Source organism: Myotis lucifugus, unplaced genomic scaffold, assembly GCF_000147115.1.
Source record: "Myotis lucifugus unplaced genomic scaffold, Myoluc2.0 scaffold_753, whole genome shotgun sequence".
Classification (NCBI taxonomy): domain Eukaryota; kingdom Metazoa; phylum Chordata; class Mammalia; order Chiroptera; family Vespertilionidae; genus Myotis; species Myotis lucifugus.
Window position 1 is genome coordinate 190,907 of NW_005871801.1, and position 22,349 is coordinate 213,255.

Below are 22,349 nucleotides of genomic sequence, written 5' to 3' on the forward strand. Positions count from 1 at the left end.
CTAACTAGCCCAGGAGCTTAAACTCTTGAACTTTCCAGTCCTGCGTCATGGCCTGGATATACATCAGCTGATTGTGTGTCAATATGTGGACATGCATCAGACCTCCGGATAACCCTCTGATTACGCCACAAAGGACTCACGAATCCAGGCCCCCTAACATCCACCTGGTACATTCATCATCGAGACCTCCTGGCGGTCATCCTCTAGACCAGAGGTCCCAACCGGTGGTCCGCGGGCCACTGGTGGTCCGTGAGGTCTGAAAGGTTGGCGACCGCTGGTTTAAGGAAACCTTTGGAGCAGCGGTCGCCAACCCGTGGTCTGTGAGGTCCGAAAGGTTGGCGACTGTTGCTCTAGACCAGTGATGGCGAACCTTTTGAGCTCAGCGTGTCAGCATTTTGAAAAACCCTAACTTAACTCTGGTGCTGTGGCACATATAGAAATTTTTTGATATTGGCAACCATAGTAAAAAAAAGATGTATATTTTTGATATCTATTTTATATATTTAAATGCCATTTAACAAAGAAAAATCAACCAAAAAAATGAGTTCGCGTGTCACCTCTGACACGCGTGTCATAGGTTCGCCATCACTGCTCTAGACCACCTGGCATCCATCCATCATCTGGCATCCATCCAGATGTCAGACAGGCTGACATCTGACTGGTAACAATCCTGGATCAACTCTAAGACTAAGAATGCAGGACTGATTATTCTTAAGAGTGCATTTTTTTTTTTTTTTACACTGTACTCGGATAGAATGGAGCAGCTCAGTAACTTCTGAGGCTCATAACATTTCTATCACCACGATTACTTTAGCAAACCTGGTTCCCCTCACTTCTGCAACATTATGCAGAGTTAGTGATCGCGTATGCACAAGAATGCGCTTTTTATTGTAGGAACTCTTAACTTGTCTTCCTTTTTAGGAACACTTCCTGTTTTTTTCCTGGCCATGTCCTCAGTTTGCAAACTCTAAGACCCTTGAATAACTCTTTACCATTTACTTCTAGCAAAACCTCTGGACTTTTTTTGAGTTCATTTGACACTACTTTCTAAATCTGTCCAAATCCTCCTATTTCTAACTGGACATCGGTCCAACTCTCCCTCAAATTCCTGTTTGTTTCTAGGCTCAGTGCCTTACCTCGGAGACCTTTCTGTCTCTACTCCCAAAATAACTTTCATTGTCCAGATTTTGGAGAAAGACCCCCAGCCCATGGGTTTTCTAGCCTCACTGGTGTAACTCTTTTAAAACCACATTTCCTCTTGCTCTGTCTGTGAGCAGGATGTGTCTAAATCCAGACCGTTCCTTCCTCCTTTCTAGATGCTGTCAAGATAGAGCCCTTGTGCCGCCTCGCACTCGCTTTTGGCCACAATATTGCTCCAGTTCTCTGTTGCGATGGCTTTTACACTTTTTTACATGCAGGTTAATTTTTTAAGAGCAAAAATGGAACAACCCACTTCTGCTTACCCAGGTTTTGTAGACATTTTTGTGACCAGGGAAAGGAGATTTCAAAATGAACTAAAGAGCTAGGACCAAGATGAGTCCTGCAATAACATCTTTGGTCCTTCTCACCACTATTCCCTTCTTTCTTACCCTTTCTTTGCGCCTCAGACTAGAGTAAGGCATTTTTTGTCTTCTCCAGAGCTGAAATTTTAGTTATTTATTTATTCAAGCAACATTTAATGTGGCATGTACCATTCTCAGTCTTGGGAATATCCACTTGGATAATTGAAAACTGTTGTCTTCAATAGGCTATAATGGAAGAAATAACCTCATACACATTTAATGCAGTCAGAGTGTGAGTATTTCTAATAAAGCTATGTGCAGGAGAGCCTGGGTCTGAGCAGGAAGTCAGGGTGGGCTTCGCAGAAAAGGTGACAGCTTGAGTTGGCACTGGAAAGCAATTAGGAGTGTTTAAGGATTACACGCAGATGCAGGAGGCATGCTAGACATGTTCAGTGTAGGTTGTAGTAGTCATCTAAAACTGCATGACAAATTACCCCCAAGCTAATGACTTAAAACAACAATCAGCATTGCCAGTGAAAATGCAAAAACGGTGCAGCCACTTTGCAATATGGTTTGGCAGTTTCTCACAGAACTAAACACTCTTCTTGTGTGATCCAGCCATTAAGCTCCTTGGTATTTACTCAAAGGACCTGAAAAATATGTCCACATAAAACCCCGCACAAGGATGTTCGTAGCAGCTTTATTCGTAGTTGCCAAAATTGGAAGCAACCAAGATATCCTTCAGTAGGCAAATGGATAAACTACGGTCCATCCAGACAAGGGGATATTAGTCAGTACTAAAAGGAAGTGAGTCGCCCTAACTGGTTTGGCTCAGTGAATAGAGCATCAGCCTGTGGACTGAAAGGTCTCAGGTTTGATTCCGGTCAAGGGCATGTACCTTGGTTGCGGGCACATCCCCAGTAAGGGATGTGCAGGAGGCAGCTGATCAATGTTTCTCTCTCATTGATGTTCTAACTCTCTATCCCTCTCCCTTCTTCTCTGTAAAAAAATCAATAAAATATATTTTTTAAAAAAGGAAGTGAGTTATTAAACCATGAAATGGCATGGCGGAAACTTAAATGCATATTGCTAAGTGGAAGAAGCTAGTCGGAAAAGGCTATGTACTGTATGATTCCAACTATACAACTCTCTGGAAAAGGCAAAATTATGAAGACAGTGAATATGTCACTCTGGTGGAGGATGTTAATAATGGGAAAGGCTATGCCAGCGATTTTCAACCAGTGTGCCGCAGAATTTTTAAAGCATGCAATACCTTACTATTTCGTCAGGGGCCCTGACCTCTTTTCTCTTAGATTGGCAAATAAAAACATGATAACAGAATACCTTAATCAATAAAGAAAAAAAGAAAAAGAAAAAAAGAACAAAAACAAAAACAAAAACACGACAGCACTAACACAATCGCCATCTAGTGTGAATGAATCAAAATTATACCTATTTTTTTTGTATAAGATCAGCAAAACATATATTTTTTGGTGTGCCACAAAATTTCAGTAATTAGTTTATGTGTCATGAGATGAAAAAGGTTAAAAATTGCTGAGCTATGTGGGGGTAGTAAGTATATGGGGAATCTTCCCCTCAAGTTTGCTGTAAACTTAAAACTGCTCTAAAAAAAATGACGTCTATACTTAAGAAACTCAAATGAACAAAACCCCCAACAATAATTATTTCTTATCTCCCATGAGTTCTCTGGGTCAGGAAACTGGGGATGGTGTGGCCGAGCAGTCCGACAGTGTCTCTCATGGTCAGACGTCAGCTGGGGCTGCAGTCACCTGAAGGCTTGACTTTGGCGGAAGGATCTGCTTCCAGAGCAGCTCACGCACTCAGAGGGTGAGTGGTTCTGGCTGGTGGTGGGCAGCCTCAGTTCTCCACCAGGAGGCAGCTTGAGCATCCTCACAGCATGGGGAGTGGCCTCCTCCAGCCTCCAGTGAGAGTCATCCAAAGGAGCAAGGCAGAAGCTGCAAAGCCTCTCAAAATCTAGTCTTGGAAGGGACACCCCTCCAGCTCCGCTGTATTTTATAGGTCACACAGGCCAGCCACGTTTCAATGAGGAAGGGGGCTACACGAGGGTATGAGTATTTGGAGAGGAATATCATTGGGGGCCTCCACATCGGGCAGCGAAGTGTAACTGATGGGGTGCACTTGGGCTATAGGTGGTTAGACATAAGCTGAGAGTTATTTATGGACTAAATTGTCAGGAGGAAGGAGTTTGACTTTTAACTGTTGGTGACAGGGAACTGTTGAAAGGTTTTTAACACATTGTTTGTGGGTAGTAACAGGTAGCTCTACTACTTACAGTCAACGTAAAATGTATAAATACGTTTCCCGCATACAATGTGTTAAGAAGGCACTTAGGGGTTGAACTGTCTCTTCCTATCCAAATGTGTGAAACCTCACGTAGACTTACACATATCCCGTTCTGTCATTTTGTGTTGGACTGTGTTTGGAACCTGTTGGTTTGTGTTGTATGTCAGCTTGAACATTCTTCTAATATGTAGGACTTAATATCTCTATCAGTTTGGATACTTTTGGTTGCAAATAAAATTTAACTCAAAATGAATCCTATATAATAAAAGGCTAATGTGCAAATCGACTGAACGGTGGAATGACCGATTGCTATGACGCACACTGACCACCAGGGGCAGAGGCTCAACGCAGGAGGCTCAGCCACAAGCCAGGATGACGGCTGGCGAGCACAGCAGCCTGCCTCCGTGGCAGTGCTAAGGATGTCCCACTGCAGCGTAGGCTCGCTCCCCTAAGCCGTCAGTCAGACATCCTCTGAGGGTTCCTGGACTGTGAAAGGGCGCAGGCCGGGCTGAGGGACCCCCCCCCCACCCCCCCGCCCCTGGAGTGGGCAAATGTCGTGCACCGGGGCCTCTAGTTAAGTAATAAAAAGAATTTATTGGCTCATATAACTGGAAAGTCCATCAATAGAAAGGATTTCAGGTGTGGTCTGATCCCGAGTTTCACACTTTCATGAGGGATCTGGCTCCGTTTGGTGATGTGTAGGTTTTTTTTTTTCACGGTAGCAAAAATTAGGTGCAGTGGTTCCAGATTTTTACATTACACTGGACAGAGAAAAGGCATTTTTGTCTTCAGTTCCACTTTGATTGGCCTGGCTTAGGCCACATGCACATACTTGAATGAGTCACTGAAGTCAAGGGTATGAAATATATAGATTGGCTTAGCTTCGTTCTCATGCTCCCCCCTTGGAGCTGGGGGTGAAGTCAATTTTTCCCAAATAACATAGTCCTCCAAATGGGAAGTGAGAGTTTCTTGGAAGAGGGAGATTGGATGCTGGGAGGCAACCACAAGTGTCCAACAAGAACATTTACTGAGCCTTATCCAGACATCGTGCTGGGCACCGGGCTAGAGCCAACACCACATCGCCCCTGCTTTTATGAAGGCATTTTTCCTCTCTTATTCACATCTGTGTCCTCCGAGCCTGGAAGAGCAACGGGCACACAGTAGGCACTCAGTAAATATTTGTTAAATGGAGAGTCAGGGGGCAAGAACAGGAGAGATGGCAGAGCTCCTCAAGTGCCTGGCCTCCCTCCGGGCAGGCTGGGCCCAGCTCCTGCTCACGGTCCTCGGGCTCTGAGGTGATACCGAGCTTTCTAAACTCAGACCCGGTGCATTTACGTGTGAGTCTCCACAGAGCAGCTCTGTGCCTAATCGGCTTTCTGCTAACTGATGCTGCTTCCAAGAGGGTATAAACATAGATCCAATGGGAGCCCCATCCCCCTGTTGATTCTTTGACTACAAATGGGAGGCATATTTGACTTGGAAAATCAGGGACATGTGGTTGTCACCCTTACAGGCTGCTTCACCCTCCACACTGCCCTGCAGGATACACGTGGTTCGGGCAGCGATCAATGGGCCTCCGGGGTATGACACCCTCCTCTCCTCCTGTGGCCCCGGAAGAACTAAGCCTCTATTGCCCCGATCCTTCGACTCCACCAACTAGAATATCAATTGTGAGAAAAATAGTTGTAATCCCTGAAGGCTTACTTGTCTGCAAGGCATAGACACCTGCCCAAAGTCTTACAAGAAAATGGGGTTGGGGTGAAGATAGGCAGGGCTCAGGTGTGTGGGCGGGACTAAACTGGAGAGCACCTCCAGGGCCCAGGCGCCCCAGGCGCACGCTCATCTCCCTTCGCAGGGGCTGTGTGGCTCCTGCACAGCATCTGCTCCTCTGTGAATAGATTCCACCTCCTTCCTGTCACCTCTACTCCTTCGTAACTTAGTTTGCTCTAGGCATCACTCCCACCTTCTGGGAAGGAGGTTCAGGGAGGGGAGGTGTCAGCTCCTCTGTCCATCAAGGCTTCCCCGTACATCTCATTGGTCATAAATGGAGTCACATGGCCACTCCAGCTGCAAAGCAGGCTGGGAAAGTCTGTGGGTAGCTTTTCCAGTCTCTATGGGAGAGAGGCACAGGAGAGGGAGCTGGTGTTAATCTGCTAAAGTGCCTCAGGAGATAGAAGTCAGCCCAGCCTGCTCAGATGGTTGAGATGAAACGTCTAAAATGGGTTGAGCCCTAACCGGTTTGGCTCAGTGGATAGAGCATTGGCCTGCGGACTGAAGGGTCCCAGGTTCGATTCCGGTCAAGGGCATGTACCTTGGTTTCGGGCACATCCCCAGTAGGGGGTGTGCAAGAGGCAGCTAATCAATGTTTCTCTCTCATCGATGTTTCTAACTCTCTATCACTCTCCCTTCCTCTCTGTAAAAAGTGAATAAAATATACATATTTAAAAAATAAAAAATAAAATGGGTTGAAACTATAAAGCACTCTATAACGTGGCTTCAAGATAGAATGCATGTGGTGCACCCATTTGGAGAGCCATTTAGCAGAGGGTATGAAGGGTCCCAAAATGTGCATCTAATTTGCCCCAGTCGTTTCATTTAAAAAATTATATCTGGAGGAAAGAATTCCAAAGAAGCAAAAGGTTGTATGTAGAAAAGTATTTAATGCCGCATTGACTAAAATAGTAAAGTATTAAAACTTCCCAACTTAGCGAAATATTTTATATGTGCTAAAATCGAGTCCTGTAAAGCTCCATGAAATATTTATGCTAAAATGTTATATGCCGCCGAAACCGGTTTGGCTCAGTGGATAGAGCGTCGGCCTGCGGACTGAAGGGTCCCAGGTTCGATTCCGGTCAAGGGCATGTACCTGGGTTGCGGGCACATCCCCAGTAGGAGATGTGCAGGAGGCGGCTGATCGATGTTTCTCTCTCATCGATGTTTCTAGCTCTCTATCTCTCTCCCTTCCTCTCTGTAAAAAATCAATAAAATATATTTAAAAAAAAAATAAAAAAATAAAATGTTATATGCCAAAACAATGTTACAAAATTAAACCTACCCTATCATGACAAGTTTGTAAATGATATCTGTGCTGGGTGTGAATGAAGAAAAGCTGATCTATTATGGTGGTGGGACTAACTTCTTTTTGCTTGTTTTCTTTACTATTGTTATACTACTGTTTGTATCGTTAATAAAATTGGGAGAAAAAAAAATACCATTACAGTGGCTTCCTAGACCTTTCAGGGGTTGAACAGAGTCAGGTATCTTAGGACACATCTGATCCACGCTCCAAAAATGACCTGTCCTGTGCACTTGGGGGGCGTGTTGCTTCGACATTTGCATCTACCTGCGTCACCCCCTAAATAACCCACCCAAAAGAGGGTGGTCTCTCCTTGGAGGGAAGGGCAGCGTCCTTCCGGTCCGATTCCAGGAACGAGCACTTCTCTGAACTGTTCAGGACAGGCCCCGAGAGACTTCTGTTTTCAAGAATGGGAAGCAAGAGGAAGCACGTCAGGGGGGTGGCACCACACGGCTGTCCCTGCCCTTCGAGTGACCTCTGGCCAACCATACTCTTAGATGCTCTTGGAGGAAGCACCAAGCCTTCCACAAAGCCTATGGGTGTGGAAGTCGGGGGTATGAGATACATAGATTGGCTTGGCTTAGTTCACATGCTGTTTTTCTGACCCACCTGACATTTGGCCCCTGGCTTACCCTCCTGAGGGAGCAGGTGGAGTGGTCCAGGATGCAACGTGGAGGCCAATACTCTTTACGTGTCTTCAGGGCTGGTCAGCCCAAGACCCAGTGGGTAGAATAATGATAGGCGATAGTGACTGAATATTCACCACATCTGTTATCTCATTTAATCATCACAGCAACTCCAAGAGATATGTCTATTATGACCACTGTTTTCCAAAGGAAGCTAGTGAAGTCCAGAGAGGACCTTGCTCAAGGTCACTTGTGGAGTTAGGATTTTAACCTTCCATATAGTCTGGTTCCAGACCCCAAAGCCTTAATGCGATCATTGAGAATGACTTTCAGGTGAAATTTTTACTGGCAATACAGGGTAATGGAAAAACAAGGTTTTCTTATTTGTACTTCTCAGCACCTTCTCAGGGGGGTAGATTCTGAGTGGCCAGTTCCTTTGAATGCGGCGGGCCAAGCAAATGGGAGGCTTCTAGACAGAGGCTTCTAGACAGAGCAGGTTGGCTGTGTGTAGGTCAGGGGAAAAGATTGGGAGAGATTGGACTGAGAGATTGGGAAGAGAGGAGCCGTGATCCTGGGCGACCTGTGGGCCCACCCTGCTACCCTCATTCTCTTGAGAGCAAAGCCAGAAAAGCTTGGGAGGAGAAACATAACAGCAGGGATTTCTTTTTTTTTTTTGAGTTAGGGATAGAAACTATTTTTATTTTATTTATAACCATGGGTGAAAGAGGATCAAATGTAACATCTTTTTGGAGCCCACATTATCAGAATATCCTTTCTTTGCATATTTCCCTGATTAACAAATAATATTCTTTGTGTTGGGAAAAATTGTGAAAGACTTTGCAATGTCCCTCCCCCTCCCCCCCCAAAAAAAAGATGACACTGTTCTGTCTAACACAACCTTCTGGGTTATCTCTGCCTTTTATTATTGAATTATTTCTCAGCTCTCTAAGTTGTAGAAAATTAATAATAATGCAAATAATTATTGTTCATAGAAATGCAAGTCAGTTGTGTCTGGTAAGAATACAATTAGCCATTGACCTGTTTTGCATCAATTTGTAAATATATTTCCAGCATTCTTTATTTGCCTATGTATGTGTGGTTCTTTGAATTTTCCTTTGAACCCTTTATAATGTCTTACTGACCCCTCATTAATAATGAGTTAAATAAAATCATTGGCACATGTTTATTTTGTATCTGTATGACAGTCATGACCTTACTCTTTAAGAATATTTAACTTCTATTTTTTATCTTGAGGATGTACTTCTAAAAGTAGAATTTCAACATGTTTTATAAAGCTAAACTAGAGGCCCGGTGCACGAAATTCGTGCATGGGGGGTAGTCCCCTCAGCCTGGCCTGCACCCTCTCGCTATCCGGGACCTCTAGCTCCTATCCACTCACCTGCCTGCCTGATGGCCCCTAACCACTCTGCCTGCCTGCCTGATGGCCTCTAACCCCTCTGCCTGCCCTCCTAATGGCCCCTAACCACTGGCCTGCCTGCCTGCTCACCCCTAACCACTGGCCTGCCTGCCTGATCGCCCCTAACCACTCTGCAAACCTTCCTGATTGCCCCTAACCACTCTGCCTGCCTGCCTGATCTCCCCTAACTGCTATCGGGCAAATGGCTCTGCGCAGGGCTTGGGCGGGGCAGGTAGCACGGGATCAACAGGGCGGGCGGAGGGAGCAGTTATGGCTGCTCTCAGTCCCGTTCCCAGAGGCTCTGCTTCTCAGAATCCCAGCAACCGCTGCAAAACTCGGAGAGAAAGCTGCCCTCACGTTCCGACCGATGCCAGACAATCCCGCTTCTCCCGTTTGAGTCTGAGTCCCTAGAGACTCGCCCGGAACTGGAGCTCAGAGTCTGAGACTCCCTCCCGATTGAAAACGACAACTGCGCCCTCAGCCACCAGCCCGCTCCACGCGCACCTCCGCACCTTTGTATTTTCTACACTGCGCCTCCTCTGAGCCTCGGTATGCTGTTCTCTTTCCTTCTAGTTGAAGAATCTCTCCTCAGCCAGCCTTCCTGTGGTTCTGGGTGATGTCCGTTCTGTCTTTTAGTTGCATTTTTGAAGTGGTTGTTCGAGGCAGCAAACTCCGGTGTTTACCTATGCCGCCATCTTCAGCAGGGATTTGTGATGTTGAGTATAGAGAGTCATGTGCTGCAAAACCCACTTACATGAAGGTCACAAAGGAGTGAGGGAGGTATCTGGGGAAAGAATAGTTGAGTCAGAGGGAACAGCCAATGAGACGGCCTTAAGATGGAAGTGTTTGGCATGTTTGAAGAACAGCAAGGAGGTAAGCATTGCTGGAGTGGAAGGAGCAAGAGGTCAAAGAAAAGGAGATGAGCTTAGGGAGGCAAGTGGGGGCGGGGCAGGGGGCGACAGATCATGCAGGGCCTTGCAGGTTATGGAGAAGACTGGCTTGCCTCCAGTGAGGTGAGGAGCCTTTGGAAGGTTTTGAGCAGCAAGCAATCTACGTCTCCTGTTTTAACAGGATCCCTCTGGCTACTGTACGGAAAACTGACTTTGGTGAAGGGGGAGTAGAGAAGCCGTGGGGCACAGGAGAGGCCTACCCCCATAGTCCAGGTGGATGCCGGTGGCTCCCACAGTTTTTTTTTTATTGCTTAAAGTATTATAAAGAGTATTACATATGTCTCCTTCCCCTCCCCCTCTTGACATTCCCCCGGCCTCCCCTACCCCCCAGTGTCTTGTGTCCATTAGTTATGCTTATATGCATGCATACAAGTCCTTCGGTTGATCTCTTACCAACCCCTCCTGCCCCCAAACCCTTCCCGGCCTTCCCGCTGTAGTTTGACAGTCTGTTCGATGCTGCTCTGCCTGTGTATCTATTTTTGTTCATCAGTTTATAATGGTCTTTACTATCCATAAATGAGTGAGATCCTGTGGTATTTTTCTTTCATTGACTGGCTTATTTCACTTAGTATAATGCTCTCCAGTTCCATCCATGCTGTTGCAAATGGTAAGAATGCCTTCTTTTTTTACAACAGCATAGTATTCCATTGTGTAGATGTACCACAGTTTTCTAATCCATTCATCTACTGATGGGCACTTAGGCTGTTTCCAGATCTTCGCTATGGTAAATTGTGCTGCTATGAACATAGGGATGCATATATCCTTTCTGATTGGTATTTCTGGTTTCTTGGGATATATTCCTAGAAGTGGGATCACTGGGTCAAATGGGAGTTCCATTTTTAGTTTTTTGAGGAAACTCCATACTGTCTTCCATAGTGGCTGCACCAGTCTGCATTTCCACCAGCAGTGCACGAGTGTTCCTTTTTCTCCACATCCTCTCCAGCACTTGTCGTTTGTTGATTTGTTGATGATAGCCATTCTGACAGGTGTGAGATGGTACCTCATTGTTGTTTTGATTTGCATCTCTTGGATGATTAGTGACTTTGAGCAAGTTTTCATAGGTCTCTGGGCTTTCTGAATGTCCTCTTTTGAAAAGTGTCTATTTAGGTCCTTTGCCAATTTTTTGATTGGATTGTTTATCTTCCTTTTGTTAAGTTGTATGAGTTCCCTATAAATGTTGGAGATTAAACCCTTATCGGTGATAACATTGGCATATGTTCTCCCATGCAGTGGGCTTTCTTGTTGTTTTGTTGGTGGTTTCTTTTGCTGTGCAGAAGCTTTTTATTTTGATGTAGTCCCATTTGTTTATTTTCTCTTTCGTTTCCAATGCCCTAGGAGCAGTATCAGTGAAGAAATTGTTTTGGCATATGTCTGAGATTTTGTTGCCTTTGGATTCTTCTAGTATTTTTATGGTTTCCTGTCGTGCATTTAAGTCCTTTATCCATTTTGAGTTTATTTTTGTGTATGGTGTAAGTTGGTGGTCTAGTTTTATTTTTTTTTTTGCATGTATCTGTCCAATTTTCCCAACACCATTTCTTGAAGAGACTGTCTTGACTCCATTGTATGTTCTTGCCTCCTTTGTCAAATATTAATTGAGCATATTGGTTTGGGTTGATTTCTGGGTTCTCTATTCTCTTCCATTGATCTATATGTCTGTTCTTGTACCAGTACCAGGCAGTTTTGAGAACAGTGGCTTTGTAATACAGCTTGATATTAGGTGTTGAGATCCCACCTACTTTGTTCTTCTTTCTCAGGATCGCTGCAGCTATTCAGGGTCTTTTTTTATTCCAGATGAATTTTTGGAGAGTTCGTTCTAGATCTGTGAAATATGCCGTTGATATTTTAATTGGAAGTGCGTTGAATTTGTAGATTGCTTTGGATAGTATGGACATTTTAATGATGTTGATTCTACCAATCCATGAATATGGTATGTTCGTCCTCAAATAACATCATTTTGTTCAACATCACTTCATTATGAGGTTGACGAGATGATGATCAACTCTTATTTATATCAATTAGCCCATGCTAAAACTGGTTTCATTATATGTCATTTTGCTTAAAGTCACAGAACCAATTGACAATATTAAGTGAGGACTTAATGTTATAAACCAATGTAATCTAATAAAAAAACAAAAAAAAACAAAAACAAAACTAAACACATTTTTTTGACCTAAATGTGGCTCATTGTATCTTTACTGGTTGAATCAGTCAGGCCTTGGTCTGGCCTAGCCTTGTCTTGTGTGCTTGAGAATGACATGGGGCCGGCTGGAGGGGGTCAGAATTGGGGGTGATCAGGAGTTCCATTTAGAACATACTTGGTTTGGGATGCTTGTTAGACATAGATCAGGCAGTTAGCTGGATATATGAGTCTGGAGCTCAGGGGAGGGGTCTGGAATGAAGACGTAAACGTAGGTGTTATCAGCATATAGATGCTATTTATAGCTATTTATGACAGAGTATAGGTAAAAAATAGGCCCAAGCACTGAGCTCTGGGATCCTCCTTATGCAGTTGGAGAGAAAAGGAGGGACTGGCAAAAGAAACTGGGAAGAGGGACCAGGGTGAAAGAGAATGAGGAAAATGGGGTGTGGGGGGGGTGTCCCAGAAACCAATGTTCAAATTAGGTCCAGGTGTTACCTGAAAGGAGACCTGGCCTTGAGTGGGCCTGCCTAGGGCTGGCAAATTCTATGTGGGTTCTTGACTTCATGTAGAAAAACTTCACACGAGTCCAGGTGAGTCTTAGAGGGCAGTTATTAAAGCTGAGGACAGCCCAATAAGGAAGGGCCTGGGCTAACAGGAGAGGGACTAGTGGGGAAAGGAGCCGAGCTGGGCTGCGTTGGCTCACTAAGGAGTCAGAGAAAAGGGGCCTTGGGGACAGGGTCAGAAGTTTGCCCAGGACGAACAGCCACTGCCCTGGTTGCCAGCCTCATGGGGGCCTGTAGAGTTTAGGAGATGCTCGTCTGTGGGGAAAGAAGTGGGGGAGAGGCGGGAAGGTGTAGGCGTGCTTCTAGGAGGAAGAGCTGGAGTTGGGACCTTCGTTTTTTCAGGGGTTTTAAAGGCTAGGCTGTTAGGGGAGGATCAATAGAATATTCATGAGTTTTATGCTGATGTACCAAAATGAGATTTATTCTCTTAGCTTCATCTATCCTTGAGTGTTTTGGCAAATGGCACTACAGTATAGTAATTGGATTTCTGCTATCTGTCTCCCTGAGTAGGGTGATTTAAGCTATTTACCCTCTGGCTGTGGAGAAGTGCAAATCATTTACTCTTAAGTGTCCTTGGTTTAAAGAAGATACGATTTACTAGATGGCTGCAAACTACTTGGTATCTAGATTTTCTAGATGGCTACAAAGCGCTGTTTAACCATCTGTTTCAATTTTCCTTTTTCGCTTGCCCTGGCTTACTGGCCTGCCTCACAGGAAGAAGTGGTTAACTGTCAAAAGCTGCTGCTGAATCACTTAAAAAAGTGGGGCAGTGGTTGATGTGGGAAGTGGGGTTAAAAAAAAAGTTTGTTTTTCTTTTTTTCAATATATTTTTATTGATTTCAGAGAGGAAGGGAGAGGGAGAGATAGAAAGATCAATGATGAGAGAATCATTGATCGGCTGCCTCTTGCATGACCTCCTCTGGGGATTGAGCCCACACCCGGGCATGTGCCCTGACTGGGAATTGAACCGTGACCTCCCGGTTCATAGGTCAACACGCAATCACTGAGCCACATTAGCCAGGCTGTTTTTTCATTAAGAGATAAAAAATTGAGAGGAAGCTTCAGATAAATCTCCAGGCAGATTTTATTAAGCTTGTGCTTGAGCACAGGGAGGCAGCACAGCGGAAAGGAAGGTCCTCTGAACTGGCTTGTGGGCTGGCTCTGTTTGGCTGCTTTTATAAGCTGGGACGAAGCAGGCTTGCGTGAAAAGGCAGGCTTTTGTAAAAGGTAGGCTTGCACAAAAAGAAGTGTTTGTGAAGGGTTCAGGGAGTGGCATTTCCATGTCAAGTTGGGGTTACTTCCTCTTGTTGGGTTGCTTGGCAACTGTCTTTGTGTTTGTGCTGTGGGGGCCAGATAGTACTGGTGCTGGTTACCACCACTCCAGGAAGCCCAAACCTTGATCAACTGCACACGTGGAACAGTGATTTTGACACCTTCTGGACACATGATCTTAACTTGGCTTCCTGACCACCTGGTATTTTTATTTTTAAAAATATATTTATATTTTTATTGATTTCAGAGAAGGGAGAGGGAGAGAGAGTTAGGAATATCAATGATGACAGAGAAGTATTGATTGGCTGCCTCCTGCACGCCCCCTACTGGAGATTGAGCCTACCACCCAGCATGTGCCCTGGATTCGTCCATTTCTATGCAAATGAGGCCTCCTGGTTCATAGTTCAACGCTCAACCACTGAGCCACACTGGCCGGGCACACCCAGTATTTTCCCATTCCTGGGCCCAAGCCCCTATGACATCTTAATATCAAATTTCTGTGTATACACCCAGCATTCTTTCCATTGGCCTTATGTATTTATTCAAGAATAAATACTCTTAGTTACCATAGCTTTAGGGTATCGCTTTGATATGGAACATCTGGTTGTGGAATGGGATTATATAATAAGGTATTTTTTTGTGGACAAAAAGTTGCTGCCACCAATTCAATGCCAACAGCAGTCTCCAGTCTGGAGTGCAGTGATGGGAGAAACTTGATTCGAGTGAAATGGCTCAAGTGAAGCAGCTCAAACAAACCACTTGTGTTGCTGCTCAAGTGTCACAGCTCCAATGTTACAGCTCCAGTGAGACAGCTGAAGCTGGGGAGGTGCAGTATTTGGTGGTGCATTCCACCAGACAAAGGGGAGATGTTTTCATACTTGGTCCCTGATTGGTCCATTTCTATGCAAATGAGGACTCCAAATTCTCACATTTTGATTGGTCCAAACAACATTGTCCTGATTGGTCAGAATTTTGTGTTCTAATTGGTTATTATGGAGCTGCTCTGATTGGTTGGTAAAGAGGCAATGAGGATATAGCTGCACACCTGGGATTGAATGAGAAAGGTCTCAGTTACATTGTTTGAAATACAATACCCGGAGCTTCTTTATAGAGGTTGGCTCAATGGCAGATAGCTCAGCCTGTGACTTTTCCCTGATGTGCAGCAAGCATGAGAAGCCTCAGTAAACAATGGCTGCTAGACTCTGAATTTGGGCCTGATTAACCACAAGGAGTCCTTCTTTGAAAGTACATCCTTTCTTGATGTTGATATTTCCCGCTTTCAATCAAAACCTGTTGACAGACAGTGTGATGATGAGCAAGTCATTGTGTCCCATGTTGGTGCTGGAGGGGCTTGGCTAACCCAGTCCCATCTAGTCTGTTGGCAGAACTCCTGTGATTGGCATTAGCCAATGGAACAACTAGGCCATTTGCTCACAAGAGGTCTCTCAGCATGTGCTGGATTAAGGAAATTCCCAGTCTCTTATAGAAGCAGCCAAAACAGCTTGGCAAAGGCTAAAGAACAAGAAAGGCACTTATTTGGTAACAGTAAGAGAAATCAGGGGTTATTGACAAAAATGATATTTGGCATCAGGAGTAAAGGTTTTAACTATTACGAAGTACAAACATGAAGGGGGATTCCATGACGAGTCATTTCCATCTTTGGGTTCAAACTACTGCTTAAGTAGAAGGCTTTAATATTTGGCTATGCACAGGGGAGGGTGGGTGGGGGGGAGGTAACCAACCAAAGACCTTGTATACATATATGCATAACCCATGGACGCAGACAGTGGGGTGGTGAGGGCCTGGGGTGGGAGGCGGGGGTGGGCTGGAGGCAGTTGATGGGGGGGAAATGGTGACATAGGTAATACTTTCAACAATAAAGATTAGCAAAAATATTTGGCTATGAAGAACATCAATAGCTTGATAATAAATAAATTATATTGAACAAGTTAGAATAACAATGAGTAAAACAGTTTGCAACCCAGACCTTAAAATAGCCCTGAGTTCAGTTGGGAGTCAGCTAAAAATATCAGAGGATTTAAATCCTCACCAGCCTGTGGTGCTAGAAGCAAAATGGCCAAATCATTTAAGAGATTTTGTGAGTTTAAGGAGTTTGATTGTTCCTAATTCTGCCTGGGAAAAGGTATTTATCCAGGGGCAGTAGGAAATAGTGGCTATAGCATAAACTCCCTCTCGAGCTGTGAGTAAATAATTAAGGGCAATTTTGTTGTCAGGGACCACTCAGGCTGAAGAATCTAAAGATGTTTGCTGAGCTCGAATGTCTAGTGGCTGAGAAGGATATTTTGTTAATGGTCTGGTTAGATTGTGCATCATTATGTCTAGCTGAGCGTACAGTTCTAAGGAAGTCATTGCTCTCATATTATCTTAAAATTCTATCCACACTCATCTTTGAATGATAGAGATTCAGCTACCTTTGAGAAGAGTTAAAAGGAATGGGACTGATGGAAATCAGAAGCTATCACTAAAACCATAGCTTCACTTACTTTACATGTTTTCTTTCTTTCTTATTTTTTGAAATATTTTTATTGGTTTCAGAGAGGAAGGGCGAGGGAGAGAGATTAAAACATTAATGATGAGAGCAAACTATTGATTGGCTGCCTCCTGCATGCCCCTACTGGGGATCAAGCCTGCAACCCAGGCATGTGCCCTGACCCAGAGTCAAACTGTGACCTCCCAGTTCATAGGTTGACCCTCAACCACTGAGCCACACCTTTCTTGTTCTTTAGCCTTTGCCAAGCTGTTTTGGCTGCTTCTATAAGAGACTGGGGATTTCCTTAATCCAGCACATGCTGAGAGACCTCTTGTGAGCAAATGGCCTAGTTGTTCCATTGGCTAATGGCACACACACACAAAAACCCCTAGCTGGTTTGGCTCAGTAGTTAGAGCGTCGGCCCTCGGACTGAAGGGTCTTGGGTTCAATTTCGGTCAAGGGCATGCACCTTGGTTGCAGGCTCGATCCCTGGCCCTTGTCAGGGTGCCTGCAGGAGGCAACCAATCAAATCAATGTGTCTCTTGTACATGGATGTTTCTCTGTCTCTCCCCCTCCCTGCCACTCTCTCTAAAAAAAAGTCAATGGAAAAAGTACCGTTGGGTGAGGATTCACATACACACACAAATAATAAATTAAAAGAACCCCACAATGTGTAGCATCATTAACTTTTAAAATTATGTTAAATATTATCCATACTAATAGACATTTAATTGTTAGGCTTATTCTCTCTGACATCACTTAAAATACACTTTAATACTTAAGCACTGGCATGAGGTGAAAGATAAGGAACTCACAAAGGAAGGTTATTTTCAAAATACTGAACTCTATTCAATAGAATCAGTCCCAAGAGAGAAGAAAGGAAAGTTACAGCCTTAAGTTGGTGGACTGACTGCTGTTAAAATATTACTTCCTGCCTGGCCAGTGTGGCTCAGTGGTTGAGTGTCAACCCATGAATTAAGGGGTCACTGGTTCGATTCCCGGTCAGGGCACATACCTGGGTTGTGGGCTCCATCCCCAGTGGGGGGGGGGGGTGCAGGAGGCAGCCGATGGATGTTTCTCTCTCTCTCTCTCTCTCTCTCTCTCTCTCTCTTTTTTAAAAATATATTTTATTGATTTTTTACAGAGAGGAAAGGAGAGGGATAGAGAGCCAGAAACATCGATGAGAGAGAGAAATATCGATCAGCTGCCTCTGTACACCCCCCAGTGGGGATGTGCCTGCAACCAAGGCACATGCCCTTGACCGGAATCGAACCCGGGACCCTTCAGTCCGCAGGCCGATGCTCTATCCACTGAGCCAAACCGGTTACGGCGGATGTTTCTCTCTTATCTATGTTTCTATCTCTCTATCCCTCTCCCTTCCTCTCTCTAAAATCAATAAACATTTGAAAAAATATTACTCCTGTCTGAAGGAAAATTTATTATGTTTGAAATTGCCCCCTTTGTTCTCAGGTATTGGGAAAAGGACAATACACACCCTGAACTATGCATGAAGGTTGTACACAACAGGCTATCTTAGTCATCAGTTTTTGCCTTCCATGTTGCTCTAAATCACCTCAACTGACAACAGATCCTTTCCACTTGAATGACTAATCAAATATCAATACAGGGGTTATCCTAGGTCTAGCGTAAAATGGATGATTCTAGATAAAAGAAATGATTCACATTTGAAATGATGTGCTTTTTAAATTTTTTAAAAATAGATATTTCTTTATTGATTTCAGAGAGGAAGGGAGGGAGAGAAACATCAATGATGAGAGAGAATCATTGATCAGCTGCCTCCTGCACGCCCCCCCCCCCCCAACTGGGGATCGAGCCCACAATTTGGGCATGTGCCCTGGGGCAGAATCAAACCCGGGACCCTTCAGTCCCCTCAGGCCGACACTCTATCCACTGAGCCAAACCAGCTAGGGCAGAGGTGATGTGCTTTTTATAAAAACTAGCCAGCACTTCATTCTGCCAGGACATAGAAACTTGACTTCATTGACTGTTCAGAATCAAGGGAACGTACAGATAGGTCTAAAACAGCTCCTTATAAAAACAAAACAAAACAGAATAAAACAGCTCCTTATACAGGAGAAATGTGAGGCTACAATTCTTCCTTAAGCTACAAACTGTCCTTAGTAATGAATGATTTCTCACAGGGGTGGTGTGTAAATTACTGGAACGTCGACTTCGTTGGCAGAATAAGGCTGTCTCGAAAAAGCAACCATGTAGGTTGCACTGTGTGAAATAAAGAAAAAAGGTGTTTTTTTTTTTTTTTTTTAAAAAAGAAAACAAAAAGAATAAGGCTGTCTCCTGCCACCACAGTGGCTTTACAGAGGGGGCTTGTCAAATCAACAGTAAAGTCAGAGATTGTGGAGAAATAGCTGAGGAATAACTGTAGGATCATCAGCTTTGCCAGGTAGAGGCAGGCATTGGATGGCCATCCAGCGTTCAGACAGGTTCCCGAGGAGGCTGAGGTTTGAAAGCACTGTGTATTTCCATGCCAAGGTTTCCCACTTACAAGGGTCAAAACAGCAAAAATCACTGGAAGAACCTTATAGTCAGAAGCTCATGATGTGGAATAACTAGAACATACAATCTAAAACACAGGGAAGGTGACGGGCTTGTTGCAAGAAAATAAAGCTCACTAATATGCCCAGGAATATAATCATTATGACAACAACATTATGGACCAAAATAGCAGGCGTTAACTTTTCTGGACAGGTCGCGGATCCCGGGAAAAGCCGTGGGCTCCAAGGGCCATCTGCTTTTTGTCTGACCAGTGGTCTGTTCTGGGTAACTTTCATTTGAGGTCTCTGATAGGCTGGACGTCCAGTCAGGCCAGTGAGGTGTGAGTTTGAGAGCCTCTTTACAATGAGAAACATAACCCTTTGAGTCCTGCAGCACAGAGATTAGTTCCCGGTCCCCAGGGTGGGCTCCTTCAGGGCGGCTGGAAGGAATCTGTGCGGAGAGGTCCTTCTCCATGGGCCGTCGCTCCAGGTGGTGGGCCGTGATGTCTGAGGCCTTCATCTCCCGGGAGAGCGCCGAGAGAAGATGGCTCTGCAAGCTTCACGAGCTTTTGTAAACTCTGCAATAGGTCTCCTTCATACATTGTGCATTGCCTAATCTAACCTCATAAGTCTTCTGATAATGATTTCAAAAGGAAATCGCTGTTTACAAAGGGAGTGATCTTAGGTTAAGCAATACAAGGGACAGACTTTAGGCCAAGGCAGATCAAAAGATTCAACATTTTTTTTTCAATTGAATTTAAACTACTTTGGTTTGTTCTGTAAAGCCAGAGGACTGGGGGTGATAAGTGCAGTGGGGATGCTGCAATATTGACCACATTTTGCATTCCTGGTATAGAATTTGTCTTGTAAAGTGGGTCCTCCAATTGCCAAGTAGAGAAACTCCTTTCTCAAAGTATTTTAAAAAAATATATTTTTATTGATTCCAGAGAGGAAGGGAGAGAGAGAGAAATAGAAATATCAATGATGAAAATCATTGATCGGCTGCCTCCTGCACGCCCTATTGGGGGTCGAGCCCATAACCCAGGCATGTGCCCTTGACCAGAATCGAACCCGGGATCCCTTCAGTCTGCAGGCCAACAATCTATCCACTGAGCCAAACCAGCTCGGGCTCTCAAAGTATTTTTGCAACTGTGGCTGTAGCCCTTCCACATGGGAATGCTTCTACCCAATGAGAACACACGGAAATCATCACTAGGTCACTTTATCCTCGAAAAAGAGGCCAATTGGATAAAATTTATTTTTCAAACCTCAAATCGGCCTGATTAGTTTCATGTCTCCCATTTGTAAAGAGAGATTTCCTTACTTTAATTAATCATTTAATCATAGTGACAAAGGCTTCACAAGCAGTTACAGAAATTTAAATGCTTAGAACCAAAATTTAGCTTTTTTCAATCTTAAGAAGGTTTGGTTTACCTAAGCAATCAAAGATTTGATGCTATAGACCACAATAAATGACTATAAATAAACATAAATTTTTGTTTTATCCTTTATAACTTATCAAGAGCATATTATAGTACAGGAAAATATGTTCTTTTAACACAGAGAGAAACCCCAATTCCAACTCTGTATCAGCATACTCTTTAGAAAAAGGAACTTTATTGATTTTTAGAGAGAGAGGAAGGGAGGGGGAGAGAGAGAGAGACACCGATCAGCTGCCTCCTACATGCTCCCTATACTACATGCTCCCTACACTATACGCCGCCCTCTATAGGGAACCAAGCCTGAAATCTGGGCATGTACCCTGACCGGGAATCGAACCTGCGACCTTTCAGTGCACAGGACAATGTCCAAGCAACTGAGCCACACTGGCCAGGGCTGTATCAGCATACTTTTAAAATTAACTTAAATAAATCCATTCCAATTTTAGTTAGTTTGACCATACATAAGATTTCCTTTTCAAATTTCTTTCTTCATTAACCTGCAACATACACAAACCATCTGCAATTTTCATAAAACTTTCAGCGTTTGTTCTTTTTCCTTTCTTATTCTAGAATAATTATTTTACTCTAGGATAAAATCACACTCTTTTCCGTCAGCAAAATGTATTTCCTTTCCTCATACCTTCTTTTATCAAGCACACATATCTTATTCTCTATATGCAATCATTTTCAATCATTCTAACATCCTAATCAGGCCTTATCACAAGTATCTGGATCTTAATAGAAGACTTTAAGGAACCAAAGGACTTTGGAAACTGCCAAAATTTCACCTAGAAACTCTTATTCCATTTATTTCCATAATCAGTTTTAGATAACTTTTAATAATCCTTTTTAGAGAACTCCATGTAGGTTTCACAAGACCAAAAAGTGATAAGCCATTATCTCTAATTAAGCCAGCCACCGTAAACTAGCTTTTATTCACTGAATATTGATTCTAAATTATGTGCAGTTAAAAAGCAATTGGGTTGCTTCTGGCTCAGTGCATAGAGAGTAGGCCAGCAGACTGAAGGGTCCCAGGTTTGATTCTGGTCAAGGCCACATACTTTGGTTGCAGGCTCAATCCCCATTCCTGGTCAGGGTATGTGTGGGAGGCATCCAATCGATGTGTTCCTCTCACATCAGTGTTTCTCTTTTTCTGTCTCTCCCTTCCCTTACACTCTCTCTAAAAATCAATGGGGGAAAAAAAGGATCTTAAAAATGGTGGCTGAGCAAGTGGAAGCTACACTGACACTCTCCTAGGACCAAACTAGAAATACAACTAAAACACAGAAAACCACTCTGAAAAATCAACTGAAGACTAGCTGGAGAGAGCCCTGATAACTAAGGATGGAAAGTAGAGACCACATAGAGACTGGTAGGAAGTGTGAAGACGCAAAAGGGCTGGCTGGGCTCCCCCAGACGGCAGCTGAAGGTCTGGAGGGATATCTCAGCTGTGGGGGGTTCCCACTGAGAACTCTGGGGTCTAAACCCCAAGATGGGTTCCCCACCCCAGAGAACCAGAACTGAGATAGGTGCCCACAGAACATCTGGCTGTGAAAGGCAGCAGAGTTGCTGTCTGCAGGCACCCTTTTAAAAGGGCAACACACAAAACTTCTTGTGCAGCCACTCACCTTGGACTCTGGCAGAGGGAGGGAGAGTGGGCTGGAGTGTGTAAGGAGAGACCAGGGTTTGGGGTTCTGGGATTGGAGATTAGAGGGCAGCCACCCTAGTTTCTTGTGCTGAGTTGTTCCCTCACTGCGGAGGACATCTTTTTCCATAGACCTTTGCTATCCAGGCAGTTTCCCCACCCTATTGGAAGACCTCTCATCTCACCCTGTGGTAGATGGCTTGAGGCTAATCAAGCCAGAATACAATCTGACTACAGCAGAGGTGGGTCTTTAGAGGCTTTGAGTCTTTGCCTGATCTCCTTCTAGGCCTGGGGCTAGGAAAAGCAGACCCTGGTGCACATCTTGGTCCTTTCCAAAGACATCCAAGCCCAGCAGAGGGAGCCACAAGCTGTGGATTGCTGATAGTT

General features: G+C 44.3%; 1 non-coding gene across 1 annotated transcript; it reads right to left on the bottom strand.

Moving 5' to 3' along the window:
- Positions 1 to 738: 738 nt before the first annotated feature.
- LOC111823939 lies at positions 739 to 872 on the bottom strand. Its single transcript, XR_002827043.1, has one exon. It is a non-coding gene; the product is annotated as a small nucleolar RNA SNORA66 (small nucleolar RNA).
- Between the last annotated feature and the right edge of the window lie 21,477 nt (positions 873 to 22,349).